Raw genomic sequence first — 10970 nt, 5'->3', positions numbered from 1 at the left:
CTCGACTGTACCCTAGGTTAATTTCAAGGGTAACTGTATATGTGAGCATTTACTTCATCAAATTTAAATTTGGATTTCTTGAACCAGCTTCTGAATTACTCGAAGACCACGTAAAATGCTCAGAAGATTATTTTTGTGATAGCATTTGAATGTGTTGGTATTGTTTGCCATAACTTGTTGATCTCTGAAATGTTCCCCCAGGAGATGAGTGGAAACAGGCTTACTGCACCTGGCCAACTGTACCCAGGAGACTTCCTGAGATCAAACAATAATGTTGCCACAGCAACATTTTTGGTACAGTGCATAATGTGTAACAATAACCTTTAACTTCCTATGTAGGTCAAACCGGGGTTGTTATATTAGTTTCATTAAATCAGTCTCATAAAATGTAATAATCATTAATTTTAGTATTTATTGTTTTATAATAAAATTACTATCATAATGGGAAACTTTAATTGTCCACTATGCTACAGTCTTAGTATGGTATCACAATACTAACGTATTACAATTTCATTACAAAGTCTATAACACTTCATGAAACAACCAGATAAGTGAAGACAATTAGAATACTTGGTTGGCGGAAAATTGCGGTATCTCTTTTATGAATGGAGTTGGCGAGAGACGAGAGAGTTGGCGAGAGAGAAAGAATTTTGATTTCGCGCTGCTTTTAAAGGGCAAAAATTTGTTAAGGTGATAAGAGAATTGTGGGTAATGTAGTCTATGGTGGGATTACACCGAGACCTGATGTGTGAAATGAAGCATTCCTGACTCCTGCCTTTTCATCACAGGCTGATGGGAACTTTGTTGTCACAACCTCAAAGGTAGTTTGGGCAACTTCCACAGCAGGAAATGGTGGTACCTACATCACCATGCAGGTGGATGGGAGCCTGGTCATATACGACAGCAAGCAAAAACCCATGTGGACCAGTGGCTCTAGTGGGAGCGATAGGGAAGCATCCCAGCTCCGCTTGACCGATGATGGGCACCTTCAAATACTTAATTGTGGAAAAGTGATCTGGAGTGTCCCTAAATGATGTTCATCCTCCTGTTCCTGATGCACCACACTGAGACCAGCAGATTGTTTCTAAATGGTTTTCTAGTCATCAACATCAGCACTGTTAAAGGAAGTTGAATGATTTGATTATTGATGAAGTGGTTAACATGAAATAAAGACGTAAAGATGAATATCTGCAGCTTGTTTTGGTTTTCTAAATGAATGGAGTGACATCTCCATGCCCTAACTTAGGCCTCCTGTTTTTAAACCTAATACAGGGAGGGGTGGAGAATTCCACAGAAAACATGATGCTCTCTGAAATCTATAAACAAGAGTTACTTTTGATCACCCTCATTTGTCTCTCCTACCTTACTTCCTCATTTTGGTGAAGGTTTTTCACACTCTTGTAAAAGTAAAAGGATGATAAAAAGTGCTGCGTTGATAAAAGTGCTAAAAAGTTAAGTGCTAAAAACCACACAATAAAAAGGTGAAGAAATATAAATAAATGCTTGGTCAGAAAAATAAAGCCAACAATTATAAAAGTAATAAACACACAGAAAACATAAGGCAAGGGGATACCAGTCCTGAACTATACAGAGTATAAGAAGTATAAATAGTTGATAAATAATTGATTAGTTAATAAAAAGTTAATAAAAATAAAATATAAGGTTTTACATATATAAAATAAACCTACAAGGGAAGGGAAAGACACAGACAGGGAGACACAAGGGGGATAAAAGGGTTTTATTTTTTAATTCAGTTTTTCATTAAAACCTATGGAGAAAAGGGTATTTAGTTTTAAAATCCACAGCTTTTCTGCTCTTTTCCTCTGAGCTGTGGACCAGCCTGGATTCCCCTCAAGACCGCAGGTTTTGAGGTGGGAAGTGTCATGTGACTGAAAATTAGTGACGAGGTGTGTGTAGAGTTTGTTGCTGTGCATGTTGCGGAGGTGTTGTCTCAGACGTATGCGGAGTGTGTGTTTGGTTTTGCCAATGTAGATCAGGTGACAGAGGGTACAGGTGATTGCATAAACTAAGTTGGAGGTGTCTAAGTTAAGGGGGCTGTTGGGGGCTGAAAGGTGACTATGGATGTTGGTGATGAAGTGGTGGGGTTTGAAATAGATATTTTCTTTGGAGGTGGGGGGCTTGAGATGACGGGTGAAGGTGGTTCTGATGACTAGGTCCTTGAGGTTTTTATTGCGTTTGTATGCAGAAATGATTGTAGTGTTTTGAAATGTAGGGAGTGTTGTTTGTAGTGTAGTGAAGTTGTGTTTCAGTCTGTGGTGTAGATGTTGTGTACCTTGTGAGAAGGTGGTGATGAGGTGTAGGATGTATGTTTCTGTATATGGGTTAAGGTTAGGGTCGGGAGTGAGGTCTGATGTAAGGTGTGATGGCGGGTCTGGGTTAGGTTTTGTGGTGAAGAGGGATGTACACAAAAATGTTTTTTTAAGCCCTTATGTGCATCCAGCATGGGCACAGCGTTTATTCTCAGTTCTTCTGAACCAACTGTTCATTTCCCATTCATTTTGTCATGGTTTCTTTATCAGACCAGGTAAATCAACAAAAAAAGGAGGAGAAGAAGGAGAAGAGGATAAAGAAGAAGAAGAATAATGAGTGAGGAAAACAACTGATATTGTGTGGTTGAAGTGTATGCGATGTATGTCTGTGGAAGAGAGAAGTCCAATATGTAATGTAAATATATTTTTTTATATGGGAGACCAGTCTTTTATGAGTCTGAACTAAGGAAAAATCAAAAGGAAGGGGGGGCAAAAGAGAGTATGACATGAGTACTTGCAATGTTTTTATGGGTGAGATTTTATGGAAGAGGAATGTGAATGTTATGTTGTGATAGTTCATGGTGTACTATCAAAAATTAAGCCCAACTAAGGTTAGCAGAAAGGTTAGGATTAGGGTTCAATTAAATCCAATAATCTCAGGTAAGTACTCATGTTTCTCAAAAAATACATATCAATCATACATTTTTTTTTAATTAAATATTTTTTTTAATAATAAATCTAAAAATCGTTTTTTGATAAAAATAAAGAAATAACTAAAGATCAGATTAATTCTCCCTTTTTATTTTTGCGGAGAAAAATCTCTTCTAGGAGGACATCATCTCGTGAAAATGCATGGATGGTAAGTGTAAGCAGTCAGTGTCAATGTTGGTGTATTGTGTGGATGTGAGGAAGAAAGAAATGAAAGAACAATGAACTGTTTTCCCCTCTAGATAGAGACAGAGAGGCGCTGGATGCAGAGAATTTATTTTTGAACCTCCACAACACAACAGGTACGTGTACGGTAAGTATTGCAAACCACCAAATACATTTGGGGAAATTATAATGAATTTAAGGCCTATGTGCATCTCTAGAGCTAGACAGAGGGAGCACAGATTCAGGACTGGGAGGGAGGGAGAGGGGTGAAAACCAATGTGTTTTCTACACATCTGGACTGAACTGTAGAGGGGAAAGCAGAAGTGCACTAAAAATGGACTAGAGTTAAAGCCTAGATGTGGCCACTAGATGGAGGCAGAGAGGCGGCAGCAGGATCTGGACCAGGAGGAGAGGGATGCGGCAGCGATGCTGAAGGGTCCATTGCGGGTTCCCGCCAGTGTCGTGAGAAACACTCAGTCTGGTTACTGCTATTTATGAACACTCTGTATGGAATTAAAAACAACAATAAGTGTGTGTGTTTCATTTACATTTACATTTAGCAGACGCTTTTATCCAAAGCGACTTACATATGTGCAACTTGCAATGTATACACATTTTACATTTACACTGATGGCACACTGCACATCAGGAGCAATTAGGGGTTCAGTGTCTTGCTCAAGGACGCTTCGACAGGGAATTGAACTAGCAACCTTCTGATTACTAAACGACATCTCTACCTCCTGTACTGCTGTCGCCCCATCACACATGCCACACAACTGTACTGACTGTGCAGGGAGAGTGAGTGAGGGGGGTGGACAAAAGGCAAGAGAGAGGGAGAGGAGAAGGAGGGCCCGTCTCTACGAGCCCACCTCGTCGTCGCACTGAGAGAGCCCGCCTGCCGCAGAGCAGACCAGCAAAGTGCCCAGCCAAGGGTACGTAAGTGCACAGGAATGGGGTAAGTAATAAGACAAACAACACAAAGAATTCAAAAAGAAGTGCCCAACTGAAAAGAGCGTAAAAAAATCATTCCTGAATCAAAAACAAGCATTATTTTAATAAGGGAGAGAAAACACTCGGGAGGCGGGGAGGGGAAGTGAATTGGAAGGAGGAGGTGAGTGGGGGGTGGGGGGGCAAACGAGAATTTAAATAGACAAATCAAATATAATAAATCAAACAATCTAACTATGAATTAACAAAAATTCATAAGTTTAGGCTGGGACTCGGACTGATGATGACTCTGTATGTGCTGCTATGATGGCAGTGATTAAAAAGTCCGGAGATGCAGGTTTGATAAAACTGGGAAGTTTATCTACCTTACGCTTCATCCCGATAGGGCAGGTGTTATCTGCCAGACACTTATCCAAAATCTCCAAGTGGTGTATGCACCGCAGGAGTTTAAAATAAACCTTAACAGGGTCTAATAGGGGTGGATCTGAGTAATCCTCAGAGTCTGTTTCTCCCACACTGATACTCTCCTAAACAGCAAACCTATTGCCGGTAAGGTGGGCCATCCTGTCAATGGAGGGGGCAGGAGAGGGAGGAGAGAAGAGAAAAGTGGCACTGGACCAGACAAGGCTACGCAGGTGAGTATAAATGGAGTGTATGGGTGCGTGTGTGAGTGAGTTGTATGCGTGTGTGTGAGTGAGTGTATATGTGTGTGTATATGTAGTAAGTAAGAGTTGGGAGATTAGAGAAGACTAACTGAGAATCATACAGGGCGGTGGTGTTGGCACACAAAAAGGGTCAAAAATCACAAGTGATAAACAGGGAAAACTGATATTAAGGGGAGGGAGGGCGTATAAGTGTAAAGAAAGTGAGGGGCAAAGAACGATCAAAAAGGTCAATGTAGTGAAGCTCAATAAAATAGGGGGTGTAGTGTACAAAAGAAAGAAAGTCAGTATATGCATCCTAGGGTAATGAGAGAACTGGAGAGTGTGGTGAGAATGATGAATATTTACACATAACACTGTAATGTAAGGATAAACAATAACACATCCCGCTGAAAAGGTAGCTAGCATGTGATGGCAGCTGGAGTAAATCAATCCCAGCTATTCCTGAAAGGGGGTTGTTGGTGAATCAAGAAATTCCCATCCTTATCAAAAAGAAGTGATTTTACTACATGTTGGTTTAAGCTTACATAAAAATATGTAAATGCCAAATAGCCGAGTAAGTGTTGGAAAACTCCTCTTGCATGCAGTTACAGAGAAAACAGGCAAGAAGCAAGGAACACTTCCTCTTCCTGTGGGAAGGGTGTGGTTCTTGATAAGCAGAACATTGCTATCAGCTCTCAGGCTTGAAGAAGATGCACTCCCATGTCAAACCCAATTGTTTTCAGGTTCCTCCTTTTGAGTTTTATATATATATATATTTTTTGGTCTTCCCAGTATTTATTCCCACTTATGTATTGATAACCTGGATACTGATTTTCCTTTGAAAAGATGTTTATTTATTTAATTACGGTACAGTTTTACAATGAATTACAGAATTACAATGATATTGATGATATGTCAGGATATTTTTGTGCTTTAAACAAAGAGTTTTGTTGAATTTTAGAAAGGGTTTGTGTTTTTGTCAGATGAGCAGCAGATGCAGATGACCCTTAAACAAATTGAATATCATTATCCCAGTAAATATGGGATGGCACAATCACTGGAAATATGGTTGTAAATAAGGGAGATTTTGTAAGGACCGAAATTAAACCATGTATTCCCAATCACTGCCCATTCATGAACATACACACCTGTGACTGTGTGAATAAAAAGTGCAATGCAGCAATATCTTTATTGGATGAAATACTTTTTTTTGAGCTATTAGTGATGAAAATAACAACAATCCAATAGTAATAATCCAACCAAAATAATTAAATAATAATAGCATTTTGTCCCCATCACTGTCCATCCTCTTTCTGTTTTTATTTACAAACTTAATTGAAAGATGTGAAAGATGAATAGATGTAGGAGTAGCCTCCCGTTGCCTCACTGCAGTCATCCGATGTGACGTATGGAGACAGATGTCCATCATCAGCATCATACCCTGTGCCATGATGTAAAAGAGTACATGCATTAATTCAATTCACTGATCTCTCATCTCTCAGACATGACATATGCTACATCTGTAGAACTGATTATTTCAATTACTTTGTTAAAAAGGGCTGTCTCACCAGTTGCCTCCAGCTGTGCACCCCACTGTGCAAGCCACCACTGGACCTGGGGTCCAGGCAGAGGTCAGCCTATCAGTTGATCCCAGAATCCTTGTGCACAGTGGAATTTCACTGACCAGATGGTTAACCCCATGCTGGGTTTCTCAGAGCTAGCCTGGACTTGTTCTCACTCCCCCTCTCCACTATATAAGGCCGACCCTCCTCATGGCCATTTTGTGGGTCAAGTAAGAGGTTGGAGTTGGAGAGGAGCATCAGCCATCGGGAGTTCATCAGTTCAATTCAGAGACATTCACGATCATTCTTGCCGTGCGTCATTGAGAATGTGAGTGTTTGTGATATGTGTCATCTGTATAATTTGTATTTCACTTGTTACTGTCACTTCAATCAGTAACTGTTATTACGGGATAAATGGAATGTTCACCGTTACGCGGCACGGTGTGAAAGGAACATATCCGTAGTTAATCATAGCCGTAATATTCATAGTGTATATACTGTTGTAAGTGAATGTCCCACCATAGACTACATTACCCACAATTCTCTTATCACTTTGACTTTCTTATCTACATTTCATTGACTCCGTATTGGTCACCGCAAGGTGATAAATAAGGTGACGCATTTTTCCCTTTAAAACCACGAAAACCCCACATATCTGTCTCTCTGGCGGTGGGTTTACAACAGTAACTACCATTCATTTAAGAGATACCCTCTCTGCAGAAGAAGAACAAAGGACCACGCAACAACGAACCGTATTGAACTTTTGGCCGAAGTTACGAAAATACTTTGACTCGTTTAGTTGCAGCCTAAGATATACCGGTAAAATTATACTGCAGCCCAGCAGTGTTCTGAGTAAGATAAGGCGACCGGCTTCCCTTATTAGTTTCTCCACGTCGACGAACAGAACTTCTACCTCCTTCAAGACCGTCTGATGCCCAACGAGGCCTGCACGAGTTTTCAGCTGACGAGCTAAGGAAGGACACGGACATCTCCCCCCGAACCTGCGTCCCGCGCTGTTCAGTTGGAATTCCGTAATACACCGTTTAATGCTGAGCAAGAGCGTTAATCAAGTAAGGCTGACATCTGGGCAGAGATTAGTCTTATATGTGTGTTAATATCTGTGTGAAAGTATCCTTGTTTTATTTCATTTATGATTTAAATGCGCACTTTGTAATTCACAGTTTGCACGGTTTGTAACCGTGACATTATCTTGCTTTCTTTTACTTTGCTATTTTGTTAGAACGTGCATGCACCATCTCTCTCTCTAACTCCCTCAATCACCATCTGAACGTATACACGTACACATCGCGATTTAAGTGCTGCTTATATATTTTGTATTGCGTTGAAGGCCTATAGCCTGGATTCTACCCTTGAGATAAGAATCCATTGTCTACTCATTGCATTTGTGCCCATCCTCCAACTTAAATTGGCGCCTAAAACAGGCAAAGCTGGCCTCGGATCTGCACTCGCATCCGCTGACCATCCCCAATCTAGGTGATGCCCGGCGCAGTATATTCATTCACGCATATACTATCTATCGCCTGTGCGCTTGCGCATAGCCTCTCCCTCTTTCTCCAGTTAGCGCGTAACCGCGCATACCTGCACACGCACGCACACACACACACACACACACACACACACACACCCACAGAGACGAGGAGGATCTTATGCCCCCTCCTCTGTATTCTCAACTCCACTTTGTGCCTTGTTTCATGGTTATACTCAGTTGTTTATATGATTAGTATTAGCCATTAATTACTGTTTGTTACCTTTAATAAATTGTTTATTTAGACTTAAACAATTGTCTTGTCTGTTGTTGTTCCAATATTCCACTGAAAGCCATTTTCCGCCAATCAAGTACTTCAAATGCCTTCACTTCTCTGGTTGTTTCATGAAGTGTTATAGACTTTGTAGTGATATTGTAGTACTATAGTATTGTGATACCATACTTAGACTGTAGCATAGTGTTACAACTAGAGCTTTTCATTGTTTTAGTAATTTAATTATAAAATATTAAATACTAAATGTAATGATTATTACATTTTATGAGACTGATTTAATTAAACTAATGTAGCAACCCCGGTTTCACCTACACTGTTTTATCTCTATCTTATTTCATTGTTAATATTTGTGCATATTTGTTATATATTATTTCCATAGAAACCACAGATCAGTTCACGGTCGTTCAAGGATTCATTGTTGGATATGAGTCCCTTTACACGGGATAATTATACTCACAGTTAATCATCATTGTCAGTCTACTGTCAATCCTTTACACGGATTACCTTCACGGGCATCATTCATTCAGTCATCTACCACTTCATGTCTCGAGTGTGTGTGTGGAAAAAAATCAGTAATCATTGGAACATTGGCATCCATTCTTGTTCTAACCGGACAGACCTGTGGCAATTGTCACCATTTTTACAACCAGTAATACAGTCCTTTTGGGTTTCATTCAATTCAAATATCACCCTATTTTATAACTTGATCCTTGCAATGACTTGTATTTTTGACTTACCCATCTGATTGTAGTTGGAGAAGGAGTTAATTTGCTGATAGGTGAGATCAGACACCCTTCTCTTCGCCAACCCGTCCACATTGACAGGACACAGCCACCCTGCAACATTTTCAAGACATCAGAAAAATGGTCAGTTAGTGTCACTTAGTTGCAGTCAAAGTGCTGCACCCTGGGTTAGGGAAGAAAATGTTTGGCTTCTTGTAATCATTCTGATTGACTCACTGCGATCAAAGTTGTTGCAGTGAGTTTCTGTTAGGTCAAGCAGGTTCATGCCTTGGGTCTTACTGCGGTCATCCAATGTGACGTACGGAGATAGATGTCCATCATCAGCATCATAACCTGTGCCATAATGTCAAAGAGTACATACATAATTCAAATCACTGATCTCTCTCTCTCTCTCTCTCTCTCTCTCAAAAAAAAGACATGACATGTGCTACATCTGTAGAATTGATCATTTCAATTTCTTTATCTTTGCAATGACTTGTATTTTTGACTTACCCATGTTATTGTAGCTGAGGTAGGTGTTAATTTGCTCATACGTTAGATCAGACACCCTTCTCTCTGCCAACTCGTCCACATTGACAGGGCCCAGCCACCCTGCAACATTTTCAAGACATCAAAACATGGTCATTAGTGTCATTTAGTTGCAGTCAAAGTGCTGCACCCTGGGTTAGGGAAGAAAATGCTGGGCTTCTTGTAATCATTCTGATTGACTCACTGTGATCAAAGTTGTTGCAGTAAGTTTCTGTTAGGTCAAACAGGTTCATGCCTTGGGCCTTACTGCGGTCATCCAATGTGGCGTACGGAGATAGATGTCCATCATCAGCATCATACCCTGTGCCATAATGTCAAAGAGTACATGCATTCACAATTCACTGATTCAATTCTCCCTCTCTCAAAAAAAAAAAAATTGACATATGCTACATCTGTAGAACTGATTATTTAAATTCTTTATCCTGGCAATGACTTGTATTTTTGACTTACCCATGTTATTGTAGCTGAGGTAGGTGTTCATTTGCTCATAGGTTAGATCAGACACCCTTCTCTCTGCCAACCCGTCCACATTGACAGGGCCAAGCCATCCTGCAACATTTTCAAGACATCAGAATGTCATGGTCAGTTAGTGTCACTTAGTTGAAGTCAAAGTGCTGCATCCTGGGTTAGCAGTGGCGGTGCCAGAGATTTTTTTCTGCAGGTGCTATGGGGGTGCTCTGCGTTTTACCGAGGGTGCTATGAAATTAGGGTGATAGCATATGTGTCACATGGTTCTCTACTACAACACCTCCCCACCATATCTGTTTAGATGTTTGCTCTCTGAAGCGTCTTTGTGGTCCATGAAAAGCGCCATACTAATCGATCGTATTTTTATTATCATTAGGGCCAAAACACACCAAACGCGTTTTTTTTAAACGGGACGCTAGCAAATGCATTGTTTCCTATGGTACGGCGCGCCTTGCGTGTGCGCCTTTTCTCCGCCATGCGTTGCGTCTTTCTAGCGTTTTTAGATGCGCTTAAAAGTTGAACTATTCTCAACTTTCCAGCGCAAGGTGCGGAGGCGCACCGCTTATCAATGTCAAACTTGGCCCAGGCAGGTTGCGCACGCAGTTCCGCTTCCTAGGCGCCGGGCAAAACAGCCTGGTTCCCCCGGTGGCTGTTTTGGCCGCCGCACTTTGCCAAGGCGTTTTTGAAGCGTCTGCCGTTTTAAAAACGCGTTTGGTGTGTTTCAGCCCTTAGGCTGCTTCCGGCGTACATAGCCGTGTTCCTCTGCGACGGTCACTGACAAAATGCATGCAGCATGTTATAGATTCCCAAATACTTCACTTACTTCAGTGGGGGTTAAAGTTGGCTCCAGATGACCACCAGGTCACCACTACCATGTCTGACAAATTAAACTAAACATAAATAGTTCAATACATTCTAAACTAAAGAGGGCACATTAGAATAGCAGATAGAATGAACTAAAACAGTCAAAGAGTCAGAAATGCTTTCAAAAAGAATATATTATTTCAGGTCGCAATCATTAAAAACATAGAAGCTTATGTATACCTGGCTAGCACAAACAGACTGCTTGTCCTAGGCTACAATCTCTGATTTTTTAAGGCGGATCCAGAAAAATCCCAAAAAGAGGCCGCATTCATTAATGTTACACATCTAA

The sequence above is a fragment of the Clupea harengus genome, chromosome 7 (genome assembly GCF_900700415.2).
Source record: "Clupea harengus chromosome 7, Ch_v2.0.2, whole genome shotgun sequence".
Taxonomy (NCBI): domain Eukaryota; kingdom Metazoa; phylum Chordata; class Actinopteri; order Clupeiformes; family Clupeidae; genus Clupea; species Clupea harengus.
This window is presented reverse-complemented; position numbering follows the sequence as displayed.